Source organism: Cupressus sempervirens, chromosome 6 (assembly GCF_028749045.1).
Source record: "Cupressus sempervirens isolate cs-2001-9-10 chromosome 6, ASM2874904v1, whole genome shotgun sequence".
In the NCBI taxonomy this organism is placed as follows: Eukaryota; Viridiplantae; Streptophyta; class Pinopsida; order Cupressales; family Cupressaceae; genus Cupressus; species Cupressus sempervirens.
Genome location: NC_143123.1, coordinates 502,848,407 through 502,854,182, shown reverse-complemented (window position 1 = coordinate 502,854,182; position 5,776 = coordinate 502,848,407). Strand labels below are relative to the sequence as shown.

At 31.8% G+C, this 5,776-nt stretch overlaps 1 pseudogene; it reads left to right on the top strand.

The window, feature by feature from the left end:
* Positions 1–3,258: 3,258 nt before the first annotated feature.
* Positions 3,259–4,672, top strand: LOC149553223 (UDP-glucose 6-dehydrogenase 4-like; annotated as a pseudogene).
* Positions 4,673–5,776: the final 1,104 nt, after the last annotated feature.

Here is a 5,776-nt window from a genome sequence, read left to right as displayed (position 1 = left end):
ACCTGTATTGAATGCATAATTAGAATGTGCACCTAAATTTTCTTGTATTGGGTTCTCTTCTTTGACTTCTTCATCCATCGTGGTATCTTCAATCTCTTTCTCCTTTGAAACATTTTTCAAGTTTCTAATTCTCTGTCTTCTCTCTCTTTGATGTTGTGCTTCATTCTCTTTATTTGCTGCAATCTCCTCATATGTCAGAACTCTTGCTTTCTTCTTTCTTCATTGTTTTGATCCCATGTTTGCACCAATTTTGAATTTGAATCAGTACCCTGCAAATTGTATAAGAGGACAAGCAAATAGAATAAGCATGATGAAATTTGATGTTGCAGGTCAAAACTATTGTTCAATCATTTCAATCATTGAAATTGGGTCAGTGGGGCAGCTTTTGGGACCCAACGGGTACATCAGAAATGGGTACCTAATTTCTTAAAAATTGGGGATTTTATAAAAGTTGGTATAACAGTTTAAAGAAATTGGGCACCCGATTTGTGAATTACAAATCGGGTACTTGATTCGTGAGAGATGAGCAGGAATTTGGCATGGCTCCTGACTTTTGCATGGGGTTTTTCCTTGGGGAAAGGCATGGCATAGGCTTGGTCCCACCAAGCCATGCCTTTGTACTCCTCTTTTTTTCTAAGGCATTTAATCGACAATTTCTGGTATTGTCGTAATTTTTTTATAGTCATTCCTATTGAATTTTTTGATGAGACAAAAACCATTATAGGTCTTGCTGTTTTGATTTCAAAAATGTATATTTTATAGTGTTATTAGTTTATTTTCTATTTTTCCATTATTTATTAATCAAAACTATCTCCTAAACGTTAAAAAGTGACATTCACTAAAACTTAATAACTTTTTTATTTTATAATATTTCTTAAATTAATTTATATGTCATCAATCTACATACAATTCTTTTGATGTTAAATTTTTCTTTTTTGAAAAAAAGGAGATTTTGATCAAATTATGTGGTCCGTACATTAGAGGTTTTAAAATTTACCTTTATAGCCAATTAATAATTAACAAAAGAAAAATTATTCAATAAAAAATTAAGAAAAAATATTTTCATCATTCTTAGGTGTATTAGGTAACTAATTTTAAAAGGATTTGCAAAAATTCGTTTATTTGTGTCAAATTATGGTGTTCGTACATGAGCATGGTATGGTCTTGAAACAGGCATTTTGAAAAAGTGGTGTTTAAAGATCCATACCAAAAAAATAATTTATCCTATGGGTGCACAAATAAATTACATATTCAAAAACTAGATTTCAAACACTAAAATTTTTATTTCTGGAGTTTTTTAATATTCAATCTCTAAATACCTCAAATTTTGACATCAATTGACAAAAAAATTCAAAAACAGGAAAAACACTTCCACTTTTTGGCCAAAAGTGAGACCCAACTTCTTGCACTGACCCATAGTCTTCAAATATCCTTCAATGCTACAAGGTTTCATTTTATTTTGCAAATTCCTGATGACTTCTCCTTCCAGTTATAGAAAGTTTGGTATGGTTTGTTTTGATTGTGAAAATATTAGAATGTTCAAACTCTTATTACTTACACCCAATTAAAACAAGGATGATAGGTACATATTTTTTATTTTTTTTGAGAGATTCCTCACTATCTATGATTTTGATCTTGATTTCTATCTACTGCTTCAATTAATCCTATTGAATCCATGAAGATATTAGCAATGATTGGTTCATATGTGAATAGCTATAAACAGTCCTTTTCATTTTACATAAGTGAATCAAATGATGTGTAGATTACTAACTCCATCATGACTCATAATTTATGACTCATTGACCTCCTCCACTTGTTTCTTTCATTCATAAATCTCAGGTAGCAAATGTGCATACTATTCTATGCATGTAGAGTGGAATAGTTATAATTGTTAGAAACAATAGTTTCTCAGAGCATATCTCTAGACACCTTAGTATTTCCCAACTAGCAATTCCCCAAGAGTTTGAGGTTGCTAGTTTTCTAAGGAAATATTTTTTCTTATACTTTCATTATATGAAGCTAAATCAGTGATATTATGTGTTTTTTCTATTTTCTAAATTGTTAGATGTTGCAATAAAACTTCTATAGGTAAATTGAAGCTTGAGAAAAAAAAAATCATATGCTTCAAATTGCAGTGTTGGATACCAAATAGAAATTTGGGTGGTTGTAAGTTAAACAATTTAGAACAATGGGTAGTATCACTCTCCTTTTATCAATTATTTCTTGTTAGTAACTCTTTTAGTGCTTTGATTGTTATTATTCATGCAATCATTCATCTTTCAATTTAAAGCTAAATAGGTCTAACTCTTTGATGGATGGAAGAAAAAATGTTCTTTTGGTTTCTCTTAGCTGGAACTGTATTTTAGTGAGTGATGTGTTAACCATTATTCTTGGGGCAGATGTTACACAATTATTTTGAATCCAAAATTATAGAATACAATTTATGTATATTCTTGTTTGAATTATAACTACTTTAATTTTAAACCTTCAATTTTCATGTTTAATTTGTAAGTTGTGGTCAACTAACACCACACTGTTTATTTGTCATTGAATTTAATTTAACACTAGTTTTAACTACATTTAATTTAGATCATGAATTAAAAAAGTAAATTCTTTTATGGTACAATAAGAGTCACCCATATTACATACCTCTTTTTGGTAGGAAGTTTTGTATGAGGAAGCATTGGTGAATGAGGATTCTAATATAGGAGGAGCCAAATGGATAAGGAGCCTTTGATTATTAAGGTATGTTGTTAAAACCTAGTATGTTCTTGGATTACTAATGAGCCTTTGATTATTAAGGTATGTTGTTAAAATCTAGTATGTTCTTGGGTTGTTGATGGTTTTTGTTTTCATTCATGTGGTTGTAGACATCCTCCCTCCCTGCTCTCCTCTTCTCATTTTTTCTCTACCTCCAACCATTATTATAGTTGATTCTTTCTTTTATTTTTTGTTACAATTTTACATCTTCTTCCCTTGTACATCCTATTCTGTCATATTTTTCTTTGTTTTCTTTATGGTCGTACTATAATTCCCAAACATATTGAATTTGGATCTATGAATTGAACCATCAATGTGTGTTGTTTGATGATTCTGCTGCTCATTAAAACTGTAAGCTACATAAAATACCAATATTTGTATGGTTGCAAATCACCTATTTGTTTGTTTTATGCTACATAAATTAATTGTTATTCTAAACTCTATATTATGAAGTAGAAGAGATATTTATTTTCTTCTACAATGTCAAATGAGTTAAAGATGGTGAAAATCTACTGCCTTGGAGCTGGATATGTAGTGGGGCCAATAATGGTTGTCATTGCACTAAAATGCCCTCATATTGATGTAGTAGTCTTAGATATTTTAGTAGCAAGAATTGCTGCTTTGAATAGTGACCAATTGCCCATTTATGAGGCTAGGCTTCATGAGGTTGTAAGAAATTGCAAGGGAAAAAACCTCATTTTTAGTACAGATTTACAAAAGCATATCATTGAAGCAGACACTATATTCATTTTAGTTAATGCCGCGATAAAAGTTGGATGTTTTGGGGCTAGAAAAGCCATAGATCTAAGCTATTGGGAAAGTGCTACAAGAATTATTGAAAATTTTTCAATCTCAGACAAAATTATGGTGGAAAAGGGCACTGTACCTATGAAAATAGCATTGATAATTGAAAATGTTCTCATGCATGACAAAAAGGGATTAAAATTTTAGGTTCTTTCAAGTCTAGAGTTTGTTGCAGAAGGGAGTGTAGTTCAAGATCTTTTCAATCCAAAACTTGTGATCATTGGAGGTAGAAAGAGTCCTCAAGGGTAGAAAGAAATTGAAGCTTCGAGAGTAGTGTATGCAAATTGGGTTCCTCAGAAAAAGATCATCAATACAAATTTGTGGTCTACAAAAATCTCCAAAATTGCTGAAAATAAACTTTTGGCTTAGAGGATTTCATTAGTGAATGTGATTTATTCTCTGTGTGAAGCAGTTGGGGGAGATGTTACAGAGGTTTCTAATTCCATCAAGAGGGATTCAAGAATTGGGCTAGATTTTTTGAATGCTAGTGTTGGCTTTGGTGGTTCAAATCAGAAGGATATTTTGAACTTGATTTACATGTGTGAATGCAATGGGCTAATTAAGGTAGCTAACTAGTGGGAATAGGTTATGAAGATAAATGATTATCAGATAGACAATTTTTGAATAGGGTAATTTCCTCATTGTTTAATACACTTGTGGGGAAGAAGGTTGCCATTCTTTGGTTTACATTCAACAGGGGCATAGTTGATAATCTGACAATTGATGTATGTAGGAATCTTGTTGAAGACCAAGAAAATATTAGCATTTATGACCCACAAGTAATAGAGGAGCAAATTTAGAGATCCGTTTCCATGGACAATTTTTTTTGGGATCATTTAATGAGCCCGTCAACTATGAAACAAGTTCAAGTTGTTTGGCATGCCTATGAAGCTATGAGGGATGCTCATGGAGCATGCATTCTAATAAGGAGGGATGAATTTAACTTCTAAACTACCGGAAGATCTATGATAGTATGCAAAAAATTTCTTTTATTTTTGATGGGCCCAACTATGTGAATGTACAGAGGCTCAAGGAGATTGATTTCATTGTTTATTCCATTGGTAAGTCTCTAGGTCCATGGTTGAAAGAGCTTACCCCAATGGCATAGAAGATTCATTTTATTTCTCTATTCATATTTGTATTATGATTGCTACTTTTGATTATGGAGTTGAATGATCAATGAAGTTCTATTTTTAACTTTTAAAAAAAACAGAAAAACTAGTGATTCTAAGAAATTATTCATTATCAAATAGGAATCAAATGATTGTTTATTTGTTCTAATATAAATCTATACTTTTCATGTATGTAGGTTTATTCAACCATAAGTTATATTCTAATGTGATAGACATCCTTTTAGAGTTAGAAGAGGAGTATTATCAATTAGTAAGGTATTTTATTACTATTAGCAATCATTTAATACTTTTTATATCACTCTATTATCATGAAGGAAAATTGTTGATTCCATTTACATCTTTGGTTTTCTGATTTCTTTACATCCAATCTAATAATGGACAAAGAAGGCTTTCTAAAAATAGATTAAAATCAATGTGGGGATGGGAGTAACAGAGATGGGTATGAGTATGGTTATCTTTCAAAGGCTAAATCCTTATTTGTAGTTTTCTTAGAAAATTAAAAGAGGCTAAATTAAGTTCATGTGCTATTCTAATTTTATCTCTTAAGAAGTTTGAGAATGGGCCCCTTAAAGAGAAATGCCTTTGGAAAAGAGCATTGCTAGAATGAATATAGACTAGCTATTTCTTAACTAGAGTTCTATATCCTTCCTAACAATCCTTCCTAACTGCAAGGAAGAAATACCTTGCAGAAATTGCCTTCCTAATTTTAGTAAAGTTCCTTCCAGGACTCATAAAATCTAGCTCATATCTATCCATAATGGTGAGTAACTTCTTTCTCACATCTTGAGCCCTCCTTAAAGATAGAGCCTGAATAAAGTTTTCAAAACACCAGGGCCTGAGAAGTTCTTAGCCTTCCAAACCTTGTACACTGCCAACAAAATTAAATGGTCTCCTTCTGGCTGGAAAAACTTTTCTCTTTTCTGATGTGTTTGAAGTATAGCTATGATAGTTAGGATCTCATTAATGCAGCCTAGATCCATACTGGCAAGGAGCATTTTTGAGGTAGGAGGGTCTAATGGAAATTCTAACATCTTCGTCCCAAGCTTAGTTAGAACACCTTCCTCATCCAAAGCCCCTAA